Here is a 17,394-nt window from a genome sequence, read left to right as displayed (position 1 = left end):
ATGATAAACCATGGCTTCCAAATCTCATTCGTTGCATTTATATAACGTTATGACTTACGCGGGTTACATAAACCCAATCAGAGCAAAAAAATCCATGTTTTTTTTTATTATTACATCACTGCTGTCACAAGCTGTTTGCAGGCATGCCAGTTCCAGCTAAGCAGAGGCACAGATTCCATTGTTCCCTCTACCTGTGTATGTGTACCAAACTTGCTAGTGGACGTTGTTTCTCAGTGAGCTGGATACTAAATGCTCTTTCCTCAATCTAGACCGGTGAAGCATGTCTAGCTAGCAATGTCTGGAAGGTACGTTTTGTGTGAGAGGAGAAACATGAGCTAATGTGAGCCCTTTAAGATGCTATTTAAGATGCTATTTATTTATATATTTAAGACCAGATATTATGCAGCCACCGATTTGCGCACCAAGCTTCAAGAAACCACTCAACTGTGCCTTTGCACCTGAGATTCTGTACCAGCAGAAGAGCTAGGGAACCAAGCCCTTGGACATCTTAAAGGGGGAGAGAGAGGGGGAAAAAAAGGACTTGGTGCCTTTAAAAAAAAAAGATGTGCAACACCCAGCTGTACAGCTTTCCCACACCAAGCAAACAAAAGGAGATCCGGAAGTCGTGGAGGGCACACACAAAAAACAAACCCCACATGACTTTGAAGTCAAAACGATCAGGTGGGAAGGTTTCAGCAAATAGCAATTTCACTTCCTTGGAAATCGGTCTCTCTCCAACTCAGAGGTGGGATGGTGTGTGGAGGGGCTGGGGGAGAGAAGAAATCTTGGCTATTTACATTCTCTCCAGAGGGAAGGACAAATGCACACAGGATCCTGGGGAGAGAAAACTTATTAATGGAGGAGGGGTGGTGGGATTAAAAATCAGACACATCCGTAACCTGGAAGTCTTTTCCAAAGGGGATGGCATGTGCCGAACGCATTGAATAAGATTTTTTTTCCCCCCCTTCTTTTTCTTCCCGATTATGGAGAGACCTTTGGAACAGGAACAAAACAGAAATGAAACCAACCCCACACCGTTAGGAATAACTTTGCGTTTTTGTTTTGCCTTTTTTTTTTTTGGAACAGGGCCGGTTTGGAACCGCAATCAGGTATTTTGGCAAGAGAATTTGAGCAGGAGGTGTGTTAACGGAGGGGAGGGGGGGATGAGCTGCGAGATTAAAATAGTCATCATCATCCTCATCCTCATCATCTCTGGGGTGGGGAAGAGACAGAACAATAATTAGGAAGCCCAAAGGGGGAGAACGGATGGAGTTTTTTGGCTTTTCAACGTTGCTCATTTTAAAAGCAGGTCTACAAGGGTAAAAAAATAATAATGCAACGTCTCCTGCCATTGCTAAACACTCTCTGCAGCCGGGGAGGGGATGGGGTTTTTTTGGGGGGGGGCGGGGCGGTTGGGGCGGTTGAGAATTGCAAGCTAGCATATTCCGAGGCGCGCTGCCTTAAAGCTAAATTACCCGGGGGGTGGGGAGTCCGAGGGGAGGGAAGAATGAAACCCAACTGCAAATCTGTGCCCATTTCTCGCCTGGAAATTGTAGTATGTGCCCCCCCACCGGCTGCTTTCTGCTGTGCCTTGCTAATTCCCAGGACCGCCACCCCTCCTTCGAAGAGGGCAAAACGCCACTTGCTTTTTTTGCATTCAGTTGCCGGTTGCAGGGGGTGGCGGCGGAAGGAGGAGGGGGGGGGGTTGCCTTTTTTTTCCACCACCCCACTTTCCCCTCCCCAAGCCACGATTTTTTCAAGACCGTCTTTCTCGGGCTCTACGTAACGCCCTCTCCAAAGCGGACGCCATATTTTGTGTTGCTGATGTCGACATAGTGAAACGTAGACATATATATATAATTATATATATAATTTTAAAAAAGAGAGAGAAAGCTTGGCTTTTTCTTTCGTTTCTTTCTCTCAGCCTCTTCCCCCTCCCTTCCAAAACTTGCGGTGGGCACGGTCGAGAGAAGGGCAAGAGAAAGCGTTCGTCTCCCCCTCGTCCGTGCCTTTTCTTTTTGTCCCAATTTGAATTGTATTCTCTATTGCTTTCGCCCCTCCTCTTTCCAACCGAAGTCTTGAAAAAACCCTAACCCCCCAAAAAAAGGGAGGTTTTTTTTTCCCTTAGCGGGGAGAGGGGCGGAAAAAGTTAGGTCTAAGTGGATCGCTTGGTGGACTAGCAGCTCGGGAGCCAGAGCCGCCCCCCGCCCCCCAAGTCCATGTGGCCAAAAGGAACATATCCAGTCTGGCTTCGCAAGGCAATGCAAGGCTTCCTTTATTTATTTATTTTCCCCCTGCTGCTGCTGCTGCTGCGCTTTAAAAAAAAATTTTTTTTTTTTAAATTTATGGTGTGTGTTTTTAAAAGAAGGGCGGGCGAGAGGAGGGTAAAGGGAGGGCGAAGTTTTTTTTTTTTTTTCTCTTTCCTCCTTACCTGAGATCAAAGCTTTTTTTGGAACGCTGAGGCGCAGAACTTTCACCCCCGAATGGAACTCTCGGTGCGCGTTCTAGAACGCCGAGGAGACGGTCCGGGACTTTCACTTCCAACAAATCGCCCCCTTTCTAGGCAAGGGGGAAAAATGGGGGGGGGGGGAAAGGAAGGGGGAAAAAAAGGCATACGGTAGGATTTTAAAATAAATAAATAAAAAATAAAATAAAATAAAAAAAACCCCTCTCCGATCGGTGGTGGCGATCTACACCAAAACCCACATGATCTCTTACGTCAGCTTGCGTATTTGCATACGATACAATCCACACAGCTCCTCTATCGGGGTCCCTGGGTTTGCTTGGAAAGTTTTTTGACGCGAAAATTGCACCGCGAACTCGGGGAGGAGAAGGGGGGGAAAAGGGGGTGGGGGTGGCGGTCAGCGCCTTTCTTAAAAGGAGCGTCCTCTTCTCCCGGCGGATTTTAAGGACTCTTCCCTTTATCTTATCCGCTTTTTATTCCCTCCTAAATGTGAAGATTGGTGTCACTGCAGTTAATTTTAACCGAAAGTAATAAGGAGGATTAAACTTTTGCCACGGAGATAACACGGAATGCATCTTCACACTTAAAAGACATCGGTGCTATCTCTTATCTCGGATGCCGTCCGTCTCATTCATTGCTAGCTGTCTGAAGTTAAGTCCTTAGTTTAAGTCGAGATTCGAGTTAAGAAGTCCTGCTAAAGTAAGGTTTGTTCCCGGACACGCCCCCAACACCCTGGGTTTTAAGGCTGGACGCAGCTTTTACTTCTTTCACCTCTCCCTAAACCCGGTAGGACTTACTCCCAGGTAAGTTAGTTAGCAGGGACCGTGGAATCCCGAAGCCAGATGCTGAGCACACAATTTCCCCCAAAAGAGCAATTCAGAATGAAGGTCGGTGCAAAAAAAGAAGGCAGGTTCATATTTTGGTTAACTCTAGCTCGCTTCTGGAGGCAGCGCACCGATGCATTTCCTCTCTCTCTCTCTCTCTCTCCCCCGCCACCTCTTGAGTAAGGCTTGAATCCTGCAACAGGGAGCCTGGCCGCTTCTTAAAAACAATCTCTGCCCTCATTTCCAAAAGCAGCTAGAGGTGTGGGTGTTTGGCACGCACACCTGCGCGTTCACACGCCCCCTCACCTGGAAGATGAATCTTTAATTGAAAATACCGTTAATTTCACGGACGAAAGTAGCTAACTCTGTGTGTGTGTGTGAAGTTGGCCTTGCAAATCAGCCCAACCTCCCAAGGGGCCGAAAAACGGAGTAGTGCAGCTGTAGCGCCCGGCTAGCTTCACGGAGATCGATCGTGCATTATAATTTTAAGGTTTTTTTGCAGATTTTCAGAAGTGCCCTTTCGGGGCGTCTCTCTTGGGTCTTGATTTTTTACAACCCAACAACTTGCTTTAACCTGCCGCCGGCCAGGATACTTGTTGCTCCGGTTAAATTTTGAGAGTGGGTGGGGTGGGCTTTAAAAGTATTGCGCTGTCTCCTGATTAGATGGGAATTGGACCCCTTTCAAATCTTTCCATCACTACCACCGCCTGCTTTGAGATGCCGTGAATGCAACTCAGGTGATTGTTTTCTTTCTCCAAATTTCGTAATTGGGAACCTATCCTTAAAGTAAGTCTCTAGGGAACGGTTGGGAATCCGGCGGCAATATAAACGTAATAAAAGTATTAATTAGTGTTATGATCCTGAAAACCCTTGCCAAGAAAACAGGGATTTGACCAGGCAGTCTGCAAGAATCGGAGACGATTGAACGGGGGGGGGAATAACTATTAGGGATATCATACATTGATTTTAAGTCCCAACTAGGAAAATTGGGGACTGAATAAAGGGCTTGTTTTGCTTGCTACAAGTGGCTAATGTGGTTCACACTGAGCCATGGCCTAATAATGTCTTATGAATAAACCAACATTGTCTGGGTTCTCACTGCTCATTGTGATGAAAGTTAATTTCTGAAGCATAATATCCCATGTTCTCACCCACACGCTTACATTCCTGTTTGTCTGGGTCCGGCTGTCTTTAAAATTCAAACTTGGGTCAGGCTGTAAAAACAGGGAGGGTGAAAACTGAAACAGGACGTCGCGTCTCCCTTTAAGACCTGTATCCCCTTAGATTCACCGCAGTGCATCCATTAAAAGTTTGCATTGATAATTCATTTTAAGAATGGACCAAGTGGCGATCCAGATTTAGAAATTCCGGAATACATAATTCTTGCTTCGCTTTCCTTGCTTCGGGGAAAGGAGGGAGAAGCAGGCGGCGACGAGTTCACTTACCGTTTGGATAGCTTGAATGCTGCGCGTTCTCGGCTTTCCTGCGCGGAAAAGCGGGCTTGTGGCTGAGATGTTAGAATAATATACCTCGCAGCCTCGCGGAAGGGAGCTCAGGATCCTATCTGCCTGTTTACTCTCCGGAAAGAACCGCGGAGAAGACTCCTTCCACCCAGCGCCGATCCTTTGAGGATGGGGTTTCCTTTTATCCTTTCCCTCTTGCGCAGCCTCTTGCGCTGGGAAGGTTTTGACTTTTAACTCCTCTACAAAATGGATGAATGGATGGAGAGGTCTAATTTGAGTCGTCCTGTTTGGTCTCTGCTTTGTTGAGGGATCAGGCAATTTGAGGTCAAGGACGGCTTGGTTTTTAAATATCTCCCTTTGCCTTCCACTCCTCCCCTCAGGTGGTACCATCTAACCAACTTTTGGAAAACGGCTAAGTAAGGTCAGATCTAACCAACTTTGGAAAACGGCTAAGTAAGGTCAGTTCTGATTTATACGTGGGTGGAAAGTTACCCGAGAATCCCAGATCTTTTGGCTAGAGCAGGAAGTTTTTTTAAAAAAAGAAAGATGGGAAGGAAGGGTTAACAAACCAGATCTGCATCTCATTTTCACAGGCAGACACCAAGTGATCCTCCTCCGCCTTTTGTTCTTTAAATTTCTCTCCTCTATCAAAGCGTGATTTTCAGTGACTCTCAAGCCATTTGCTCAACCTTCTTATTGTTGTTTTGTAATTTGCTCATTCATTCCCTGGGTGACCAAACCACCTCAGCGTACAGGGTTCCTCACTTTTTCATGCAGAACAGAACACGATAGCCAGAGTTGGTGGGGACCTTGGAGGTCTTATAGTCCAACCCCCTGCTCAAACAGGAAACCTTTTACTGTTGCAGGCAAATGGTTGTCCAAATCTCTTTTTAAAAACCTCCAGTGATGGAGCACCCACAACTTCAGAAGGTAAGCCATTCCACTGCTTCATTGTTCTCACTGTGGGAAAATTTCTCCTTGGTTCGAGGTTGCTTTCTCTCTTTGATTAATTTCCATCCATTGCTTCTTGTCCTGCCTTCAGGTGCTTTGGAGACTAGGTTGACACCTCCCCCCCTTCTTCTTTATGGCAGCCCTCAATTATTGGAACATCTCTATCATGTCACCCCTAGTCCTTCTTTTGAAAAATAGAATAGAATAGAATTCTTTTATTGGCCAAGTGTGATTGGACACACAAGGAATTTGTCTTGGTGCAAATGCTCTCAGTGGACATAAAAGAAAAGATACATTCGTCAAGAATCAGAAGGTACAATACTTAATGGTAGTCATAGGGTATAATAAGCAATCATATCTTACTAGGGAATAATATAAATCATAAGGATACAAGCAACAAATTTACAGTCATACAGTCTCAAGTGGGAGGGGATGGGCGATAAGGAGTGATGAGAAGATTAATAGTAGTGCAGACTTAGTAAATAGTTGGATAGTGTTGAGGGAATGATTTGTTTAGCGGAGTGATGGCGTTCGGGGAAAAACTGTCCTTGTGTCTAGTTGTTCTGGTGTGCAGGGCTCTATAGCCTCGTTTTGAGGTAAGGAATTGAAACAGTTTATGTCCCGGATGTGAGGGGTCTGTAAATATTTTCACAGCCCTCTTTTTGACTCGTGCAGTATACAGGTCCTCGATGGAAGGCAGGTTGGTAGAAATTGTGTTTTTTTCACGAGACATATTCAATTCCTCTCCATATTTATTAAGAATCGATTTGTTCTGGGTCCTGTTTCTCCTTCTGCCCAAACAGTTCTTAAATAAGCCTTCCCACTTCATTCAGCTTTTACATTTCTCCCAATACGTCCAGATCTCACTTCCATAAGGCAAAAGGGCCATAGCCATATTTTTATACACAACTGTTTTCACTTTGTTTCGTTCATACTCAGTTTTGACCACATGCTACCGACTGTCATTCTGTATGATTTGCACATCTTAAAATGCCTTCTTCCATCTTCCTATCTTTATTAAAAATTTATCTAGGTTTTGTCATACATATATAACTTGCTACTGTTCACTCAAATTTCCCCAACAAATTCAACTACCTTTGTTATTTTCATACCTTAGTTTTCACATCCATATGTCTTATGGTATTACACTCTTGGTAACACTTTCTGCAAACCATCTGATTCTCCGTCAACAGCGCTGTATTGTCTACATACACAACTACATTCCCAACTTCTAACATCCTCCAACATCTAATACCCAATATCTTTAATATCCCCTTACATGTTTATTACATGTACATTAAACAACTAAGTGGACATCACACATCTTTTGCCTCAATGCCTATCCATTCACTTAGCATTCTATCTATTTTCACACTTAATTCTATCATGTAGTAATCATGTATTGTCGGCTTTTAGTGAATACTGCAACAAATCCTCAACTTATACTTTTTAATTTTTCGGCCTCCATGTCTACTACTTCATCATTCAGATTCTTTAATTCAACATATGTTGAAGTTCCTTTGTCACAGCCACAAAAGAATAAAAAGTAAAGCAGAGCATGGCAAAACAATCTGCCCACCATAAAAACATCTCTGCATTTCCCAGTTGGTTTATGTTGTCACTTCTTGAATCTTTTCCATCAAAACCTGCCAAATACCTTCCTGGGGACACTTAACAAACTAATCCCCCCCTGTAGTTTTGCATTCATTGTTGATATCATTCCTTTTGATTTTAAGGGAACAGTAACCACCATTGTCAAGCATATGAACTTTTCATAGACATGTTAAAAGAATTTGGGCAGCCACTCTATAAACACACATGGAACATTCTCCAGTTACATCTACATTTGCAGATTTAATATTTTAAAAAAAAAATTCTCAAAGCATTTAGGACCTTCCTTCCTTCTCTTTCTTTCCCCTCCCTTCTTTTTCTTCTTTCTTTCTTTCTTTCTTTCTTTCTTTCTTTCTTTCTTTCTTTCTTTCTTTCTTTCTTTCTTCTTCCTTCCTTCCTTCCTTCCTTCCTTCCTCCTTCCTCCTTCCTTCTCCCTTCCTTCCTCCCTCCCTCCCTCCCTCCCTCCCTCCCTTCCCCTATCATTTTCTTACAAATCTCTAACATACTCCTTCCAGCATTCTCATAGTTCATTTCATCCCATCTATCTTTATTTTTAATTTCACTTGTTGCTGGCTTTTTGTTGTCATCAACTTCCCAGGCAATTTTTTTTTTCTTTTTATTTTCATCAGAATTGCTGTGCATTTTCTTTACCTTGTTCAACCTTGACCATTCCTTGCTCTCTTTGGCAACGTTCTTTGCAAAAACCCCTTTTCCTTTCTCCAGCAGGGTTTTTCAGGCCATAGCTTGGATCTCCTGAGGGAGAAGGCAGTAGCAGTAACAGAGTCGGAAGGGGCTTGGAGGTCATCTAATCCAACCCCTGCTCATGCAGGAGACCTATACTATTTCTGACAAATGGCTGTCCAGTCTCTTCTTTAAAAGCCTCCAGTGATGGAATACCCACAAAATCCAGAGGCAATTTGTTCCACTGATTAATTGTTCTCACTGTTAGGAATTTTGATCTTAGTTCTAGGTTGCTTTTCTCCTTCATTAGTTTCTGTTATGATATGTACAGAATAACCCTTGAGTAACAAGGATATGCACATGGAAACGTTTATGAGAGTAGTTATGAATAATTATTCAACCATACACAGATACATTAAATTGAGTTAAAGTTTAAGAAATAGCACAGTCCAATAAACGGCCCAGGTTATATACGTTTTACAATCCAAAGAATATCCAATTACAAAGTCTTCTTACCGGTTGCCTTTGTCATTTACAGTAAACAAAAATATCAAAGTATAAGCACAGCATAAATACAACAGAGAACCTTCGATAGCAACAGAATGTCAGAGAGACAGAATGTCAGAGAGAACAAGCTATGATCTCTAGCTCACTCTTAGGGCAGTTCGCAACACAACCAATCAATATGGTACAAATCAACACAGTGACTTTGTCTTAAAGCTACAAACATATATTATTGGTTTATATATTGCCATCATGTCACCCCCTGCTCCTTCTTTTCACTAGACTAGACATACCCAGTTCTTGTAACTGCTCTTCGTAGGTTTTAGCCTCCAGCCCGCTAATCATCTTTGTTGTTCTTGATGCATCCCAGGACAATAGTTTTTGAATCAACATACCCCAGACGGGCTAACTTATAGAATGTGTCCAAAATCCAAGACCAATCGGGACTGAAATTTGGTAAGTTTGTGATCGCTTCTGTATTGTCATGCTGCCACAATCAGCTGTGACCATGTGATTATCATTTCCAATGTGCTTTGCTGGCTTCCTACAAGGAAACTCAATGGGGAAGCCAGCGGGAAATCGCAGTCACCCCCCCATTCCCACTGATTTTTTTGCCCAGATGCGCTCATTCTTTTTCTCTGTTTAGGTACAGAAGTATCTCTGAAACATGACTCAATGGGTCACGGGTTGTATAGCATATTCTAAAAATGGAAAAATCTGCTGTGTAAACAGAATCTGAAACTAGCTGCCCTGTTCTAGCCTAAAAAAAAAAAGGTAAACAATAGTTTCTCAAGTTTGGCAATTTTGAGAAGTGTGGATTTCATCTCCCAGAATTCCTCAGTCACCAAGGCTAGCTGGGGAATTCTGGGAATTGAAGTCCATGCATCTTAAACAGTGGTGGGATTCAATTTTTTTTTACTACCAGTTCTGTGGGCGTGGCTTGGTGGGTGTGGTAGGGGAAGGCTATTGTAAAGTCTCCAGTCAGAGGTGGTATTTTCTGGTTCTCCGAACTACTCAAAATTTCCGCTACTGGTTCTCCAGAACTGGTCAGAACCTGCTGAATACCACCTCTGGCTTGCATCCCCACACACACATGCACATGTGTCTGCCCCTCCCACAAAACCATCTCCTCTTTCTCCCCTCCTCCCCCACTCCGGGCCATCAACTCAGAAAGATTGGGGAACTCTGGCTTAGATAATTTAGATAGTTAAAGATGATAGGTAGGTAGATAGTAGATAGACAGTAGATAAGGTAGGTAGATAGTGGGTAGATAGATGGTAGGTAGGTAGCTAGGTAGACAGACAGACAGACAGACAGACAGATAGATAGATAGATAGATAGATAATAGAGTTGCCAAACTTGAGAAAAACACTGGCTTAGAATAGAATAGAATAGAATAGAATAGAATAGAATAGAATAGAATAGAATAGAATAGAATAGAATAGAATTCTTTATTGGCCAAGTGTGATTGGACACACAAGGAATTTGTCTTAGTGTAAATGCTCTCAGTATACATAAAAGAAAAGATACATTCGTTAGGAGTCGAGAATCATAAGGTACAACACTTAATGATAGTCATAGGGTACAATAAGCAATCAATCATATTAGGAAACAGTCAATATAAATTGTAAGTATACAAGTTACAGTCATACAGTCACAAGTGGGAGGGGATGGGTGATAAGGAACGATGAGAAGATTAACAGTGATAGTAGTGCAGACTTTGTAATAGTTGAACAGGGTTGAGGGAATTATTTGTTTAGCAGAGTGATGGCTTTCGGGGAAAAAATGATCTTGGAAAAGATAACAAGGGTCAAATGAAGGAGCTGGATATCAGATGGAACACACCAGCACAATGCATTTCCCCCTTTTCCCTAGAAAGCAACATGTCTACGCTCTTAAAATAATTAGGAGTCAAACTGAATGCAATGGAGTATCTCCTTAACACAAATAAATATTAGTATTAGTCATGTGACACAGATCCAAATAAATATTACTTCCAAGTCTATGTAGTTAGACTTCCATGGCAAAATGCCTACATCTTTCATTGGTGATGAATGAACTTGGCAACAATTATTCTTACCTCTAAACCTCAGTTTCTCAATAACGCTTTAATTGTTCTTCAACTGTGCGGAGAGCCGGGCGTTTACTATTTCAAATTGCTACCATGATTTGATGCCCTTTTGGCTTCCACATATAACAGTTCTTTTCAGCGGAGGCCGTTTTACGCTTGCTTATATTTACCGAGCTTTAAAATTATCGTTTTTTTTTTCTTCCCGTTTTGTGTTTGATTTTCTAATACCAGGCTACAGGCTGTGAAAAACACAGCAATGGTTTAAATGGGTAAAAGTAATTAAAGGGTGCCTCTTTGAATAATTAATAGCTTAGCTGCACTATGCCTGTAAATCATAAAAGACTTGGAATTGAGACACAAGTTTTTAAATAGTACACTTTCAAACTGCTCAAATTGGTTTGTGAACTCTATTAAGGTCACTCTTCTTTCCCATTTTCTGTCGTTCCCAAACAACATATTTTTTCAGATTTCCTCCCCCTTAGACTGAATTAGGGATGTTTCAATCCTAATTAATGAAATAAAATCCTGACTCAATCAGTAGGTGCTTTCTAATGCTAAGCAACTGGAATTATTGGCCTGTATAGTTCAATGGACATTGAATGGCATGGTGGCCTAGCGGTGAAGATGTTCGCCTCTCATTCAGAAGGTTGAGAGTTCAATCCTATAGGTAGCAGTAGATGTTTCTCTCTTAGGGTGCAAAGAAAACAAAAATCTGCTGTGAACTTAAAATGGCATCAGGAAGGGCAATCCAGCAAATGCTCAGCTCCATACAGTCGCCCAGACTCTACCCCGAATTAAGGGATTACAGGGCCGTGAAAAGGGAGTTTTTATAATTTAATGGATGTATAATAGAATAGAATATTCATTGGAGCCATAGTTTGCATCTACAATCAATTTCACTGATAGTCAACTCACTAGAGATCAGCTCTTAACTGTTGATCCTTGGATTTAATCTGCTGGCACAAGAAATGGATAAGAAGATGTCAAAATTTGACTTCCAGGAAGGAATAATAGCTTCACACATTAAACTATAAACTTGCAATGTTCTCATTGCAGGCACTTTTGCAGCATTTGTCAGATTGTGTTTTTAAAAAGATGTTCTCACCCAACTTCTGTTATTTTTAATTGATGGATAGCTTTAGCTGATCAATTTCCTTCCTTTAGGAACTTAATTTAGATCAGTGTTTTTCAAACTTGGCAACTTTAAAGACGTGTAGGCTTCAGTTCCCAGAATTTCCTAACCAGCATACTAGGAGTTGAAGTTCACACATTTTAAAGTTGCCAAGCTTAAAAAAAATACTGGTTTAGTTGTAGCAGTTCGAGATCAATGCAAGTTTTTTGGATTATGGGTGTCTTCTCTAAAATCTTGACTCGGATTACAGCAACACATCCTTATTCCAAGGCTGTTCTTATGGATTCATCTCATATTGATATGTTTATATACTAAAATTCTCGTATCTGTTCAATTGTTTGTATTCTTCAATTGGGTGAAATGATGCGTCACAGGACAATAGTTTTTGAGTCAGCATACCCCAGATGGGCTAACTTACAGAATGTGTCCAAAATCCAAGACCCATCACTCCTGTGGGATTGAAATTTGGCATGTTTGTGATCGCTTCAGAACTGCCATGCTGCCAAGGTCAGCTGTGGCCATGTGATTATCATTTCCAAAGTGCTTTGCCAGCTTCCTACAAGGAAACTCAGTGGGGAAGCCAGCAGGAAATTGGCAGTCATCCCCATTCTCACTGCTTTTTTGCCCAGATGTGCTCATTCTTTTTCTCTGTTTAGGCACAGAAGTATCTCTGAAACATGACTCAGTGGGTCACGGGTTGTATAGCATATTTTAAAAATGGAGAAATCTGCTGTGTAAACAGAATCAGAAACTAGCTACCTTGTTCTAGCCTAAAAAAAAAAAAAAGTAAATAATTGGTGTTCAGTAGAAAAATAAAACTAAAAATAGATCCCTTGACTGACAAAAAACAACAACAACTTTACAGGAACATGAGACTGAACATCCTTTAGTATTACAGCAAGGTAATATTAATTACAGCCTCAACACTGTGTCCAAAACCATATTGAATTTGGTCATTGAATTAAGCTATTCTCTGGGTTGCATATATGGAATGTAAACTAATCAAAAGACCCCAGTTCATCGAACAGACTAACTTGTCAGGTTTCCAAGTAATACACCCATAGCAAACAGAACTCCAAGGCAGGATGATTCATCAAAGAACAGTTTTATTTAGTATATCATATTGGCAACAGGCTAGTGAAAACCGACTCTTGAGTGTTCCTGTGGTTTTCACCTAATTAAAAGTAAAAGTTTTTCCCCTTCCCCAATCAGTCAATCACATGGTCTAATCAAGATTCTGTCTGGTTGCCTGGTAACTTCACTCCTCATCTCTCTGGCCACCTGTGGAAATGTCCTTGGTTCCCAGGAGAAAGTAGTTCGTTTTGCTACAAATCCCAGCTATCTCTATTCCTCCCTCCGTATCCCTCAGCTCCAGTGTGGCAACACTGAAGCCTCAAAATGGCCTCGGTCAGGTCAGCTTCAGGGTTGACATAACATATAATTGCCCCCGTGGCTCAGTGGCTAAGATGCTGAGCTTGTTGATCAGAAAGGTCGGCAGTTCAGCAGTTCAAGTCCCTAGTGCCGCATAATGGAGTGAGCTCCCATTACTTGTCCCAGCTTCTGCCAACCTAGCAGTTCAAAAGCATGTAAAAATGCAAGTAGAAAAATAGGAGCCACTTTGGTTGGGAAGGCAACAGCGTTCTGCGTGCCTTTGGTGCTTAGTCATGCTGGCCACGTGACCATGGAGACGTCTTCAGACAGTGCTGGCTTTTTGGCTTCGTAGTGGAGATGAGCACTGCCCCCTAGAGTTGGAAATGACTAGCACGTATATGCGAGGGGAACCTTTCCCATTCTCTTTTATAATTGCCCCAGCCATGTTTAAAAGCATACAAGTTTAGCATATGAGGATGGTGAAGACAATTTATTAAACTTACATGCTACCCATCTCCCAATAGTGCAGTGTAGTGTGTGGTGGAGGGTGGGGTGAGGTAGGGTAGGATAGGATTCTTTATTGGCCAAGGGGGAATGGACACCCTAGGAATAAGATACCAATAGAAGAAGATAATAGGAAATATGAGGATAATAGTTAAAATAAAATTGAAATAAACATTACAATAAAATCCATAAAGAAGATGGCAAGTATGCCCAACCAGGTGGAATGAAGCAAGGGGTCTCATTCTTCCTCATATTTCCTTCACAGCTCTTCTGAATAATAGCAAATTGAGGTTTATCTGGATCTCAAGGAAATCAGCTGCAAGTTATGAAACCGAGTTTCTCTTAGAGGCCAGGTGTACCCAACCATGGCAAATAGGATTGATGACCGATGGTTGCAGGGAGGGGTGCAGTGTTCTACTAAAAAAAAGGCTACGTGGTAGTTGGCTGTCCTTGTTGGTTATACAAATGAAGGGAATTGTTAGTTCCTTTACTGGCTTGGATGATGATTGAATCCTGTCCTCGGCTGGCTTTCTCACTTCCCAGCCTGCTGTGATATCTGAATGTCATCTAGGAAGCATTTCCATAACAACAGAGGAGGATCAACACAAAATGATAATTTTGCTGCAGAACCAGACAGTCAAAATAAGGAAGGAAGAAAATAGAGTTCTGGTTTTTTTTCTTAGCCTCTCTGTCATCCCGATTCTTCTGTGCTGCAGATTTTGTTTTTAAAAGGCAATATAAATATCAGCACTGGTTAAAATAGGTGCTTGGTAAACGTTTAAAATAACAAGTGAAAATAATGTCCTGGCCTCACCAGGGTCTTATAGTATATATCTGTATATCTCCTTCTAGAAGGAAGGAGGGAAGGGTGGGAGGAAGGAAGATTTCTGATGTTCATTGCCAGCTTTCCACTCGAGGAAACTCAATGGGGAAGCCATCAGGAAGTCAACAGTCTGATTTTTTTTGCCTTCTTATGGTCATTCTGTTGCTGTTTAGGTAAGGAACTATCTCTGAAATGACAACCCAATGGGGCACACTTTGTCTGCTCTACAACAAAATAATCATGCAGAAATAGCTAAGGGGGAAGAACATTTTTTTAAAAGAAGGTTTAAAGCTATAAACATTCACTTAACTGCCTTAGCTGTGTTTTTCTCATGGTAAGTTATGCAGTGAAATCTGGTACTTCTTTTAATTGTTCCTCAGTCACTGCACTTCAGTCAAGGCTTTAGCCAAAACAGAATACTCACTAAATGGATCAACAGACCACTTCTCTGGAAATCCCTATTGTTGGAAGAAATATCCAGGTCTAGGTCCAAGCTGGGAAAAAGGCACTGGATATAAAATGGAGGCTGTAGGCTGATTGGAAAGAAAGGTTGTCTTTACTGATGAAGCAGAACCACCAACCACATGTGATTCTGGGCTGCTAACAAAATGGAGTTGAGAATGGATGGGTTTTTATACCTTCTTTGGGTTTTGTATTTGAGCTTCCTGTTCCTGTGCAAGAACCTGTCCTTTAATAGTCTATTGGCTGTTGTCAGATTGCTATGGGGTCACGTAGATGTCATGGCTGGCTCTATAGGCAAAAGGGGAAAAACAAATCCTAGGTGCTTGTCTGAGCTAATTTTGTCAACCTTTTGTTTGTTGCTTATCTAAGTTTGTCTTGACCCAGTCTTTCTGAATGGATTACCAAAACTGCATTTCTAAAAGCTGGCCTCCTCAGTTTCTGCTTGGGGCAGGGAACCTGGTGCTGGCTTCTGCCTCCTTTAAGATTTTTTCCCATTTCTCCTTTAGGAGAAATATTTTATCCTGTCTTCTTTAATATTTCCCAAAATATTTCATTCTTCTGGGGAGGGGGTGGGCTTCCCACACTGTCTTGTGTTGCAACTCATAATGAAAATAAAGGATAAACAAAGAAGCTAAGAAATGGATGTTTGAGCAACCTGAGTTCCCAAGAGTCTGAAGAATTGGATCCTGTTAATCTTAGTTTATTGTCACTTAGCTGTTCTTAAACATGATTCAAAATACTTAATGCAGGCTAAGTTGATGGCAGAGCATTTTTCTGTACTGTACCATGTCTTGTAGTACAGGTGGTCCTCAACTTACAATGGAACCACCACAAAAGAAATCCACTCCCAGTGCTCCCCCATTACCATTTTAATGTATTCGGTTCTATGAGTTGCTGGAGCTCCACCCAATATAGACCCATCCACCTGTTCAAATTTAATAGGAACACCTAATTTTATAACTCTCAAATTTAATTTATCAACCACTGCTTGAGTTATTAAACATCTTGTGCACCCCAAATCTATCAACGCCCCCACCTTGATTCCCTGATCAGTCCGTTTATTCCATAAATACACAGGTAAAATAAAAGGATGAATGGGCTTACTTACCATTGGGTCATCTGGCATCTCATTGTCCATTTCAGCTTCTCCCAACATAGTAGATTGCATAACAGATCTTTCGTCTTCCACTGGAATATCTGGCAAATTAACTATTACTCCCCTCACGTTGTCCTGGTCATGCCAATCTCATCTACTAGGTTTAGTCTTATTCAATTCTGAACCAGATCAGGATTCTTTCATTGTCATAGGTGGAATTGGACAGTCCATAGCCCGAAGCCCTGGTCTATCACAGCAAAAAGATTTAAATGTTCTCCTAGTATTTTGTGTCGATATTGTTCTAGGTTGCAGTTTTGTGCTTGAGCTTATAAGCTTTCATGGTTGTATAAATCCTTCCAGCCTCGGTCTCAACCAATGTAAACCATCATCTAATTCTATCGCCACACGATACCAATCGGTCAATGTAGCATACGAACCTCTATATAGGCAAGCCTGATGTAGTGTAGGGTCCAGTCCTCCTTTAAATATATGAATTAATAAACTCTCTGGCAATGAAGGGAGTTTACTAGCCACTCGTCAGAAATCATTTACATATTCTCATGCTGTTCTCCCTTTTTGTTTCACAACTAACAAATCCTCTTCTGCTTTCTTGTCTGCCGATGTATCTTCAAACCGATTTCTTAATGTGTCCCAAAATCGTCCACTATCCCCCAATTCCTCCTCCCTATGACAATATTTTGATTTATTCTGATTCTAAGCAAGAACACATTAAATTAGTCAGACAGGTGCTTAAAAAATTATTGGATGCCCAACTTTATCTAAAATTATCAAAATGTGAATTTCACACTAAACAATTAGATTATTTAGGGTATCATATTTTGGAACAAGGAGTGGAAATGGACCCCCCAAAAGTAGAAGCGGTGTTAAAATGGCAAGCTCCAAAAACCAGGAAACAACTGCAGAGTTTCTTGGGGTATGCAAATTTTTATAGACAATTTATTCCGTGTTTTGCTGATGTCGCTATGCCACTAGCGGATCTATTACGAACTAAATCTATTGGTGTTGAAAATCCAAAACCAAGCTATGTTGAAATGGACTGAACAATGTCAAACAGCATTTAATAACCTAAAAAATCTGTTTGCACAAGAGCCAGTATTGAAACACACAGACGCAACTTTACCATTTATCATTCAAGCAGATGCCAGCGATGTAGCTGTAGGAGCTGTTTTGTTGCAAAGGAAAAGGAAGGTAATTTACAACCATGTGCGTATACATCTAGGAAATTTAGTTCAGCTGAACAAAATTGAGCAATTTGGGAAAAGGAAGCTTTCTCTGTTTGCTGGTCATTGCTTACCTGGAGACATTTATTAGAAGGAAGTTCACAATCATTTGAGGTATGGACTGATCATAAAAACTTGGAAGCACTCCAAAATCCATGTCGGTGGTCGCCAAAGCAAGTTCGCTGGGCGATATTTT

General features: G+C 41.6%; 1 protein-coding gene and 1 long non-coding RNA gene across 3 annotated transcripts in view; one reads left to right on the top strand and one right to left on the bottom strand.

Moving 5' to 3' along the window:
* ZHX2 (zinc fingers and homeoboxes 2) overlaps positions 1-2,715 on the bottom strand; it is a 59,628-nt gene extending 56,913 nt beyond the window's left edge. The window contains exon 1 of the mRNA XM_026703616.2: positions 2,432-2,715. The gene's annotated coding sequence lies outside the window, so the exon portion shown is untranslated. The remainder of the gene's footprint in view (positions 1-2,431) is intronic.
* Positions 798-13,979, top strand: LOC148126452 (uncharacterized). 2 transcript variants are annotated; one of them, XR_015743293.1, is made up of 3 exons: positions 798-1,109; positions 5,618-5,681; positions 8,869-8,954. It is a non-coding gene; the product is annotated as an uncharacterized LOC148126452 (long non-coding RNA). The 2 variants fall into 2 exon arrangements; XR_015743294.1 differs by lacking the exon at positions 8,869-8,954 and adding an exon at positions 13,842-13,979 and having other exon boundaries at positions 909-1,109.
* Positions 13,980-17,394: the final 3,415 nt, after the last annotated feature.

This window comes from Pseudonaja textilis, chromosome 3, assembly GCF_049901715.1.
Source record: "Pseudonaja textilis isolate UNSWEBS1 chromosome 3, rPseTex1.2, whole genome shotgun sequence".
Taxonomy (NCBI): domain Eukaryota; kingdom Metazoa; phylum Chordata; class Lepidosauria; order Squamata; family Elapidae; genus Pseudonaja; species Pseudonaja textilis.
The sequence above is the reverse complement of the archived record's forward strand: the minus strand, read 5'-3'. Positions and strand labels throughout refer to the sequence as shown.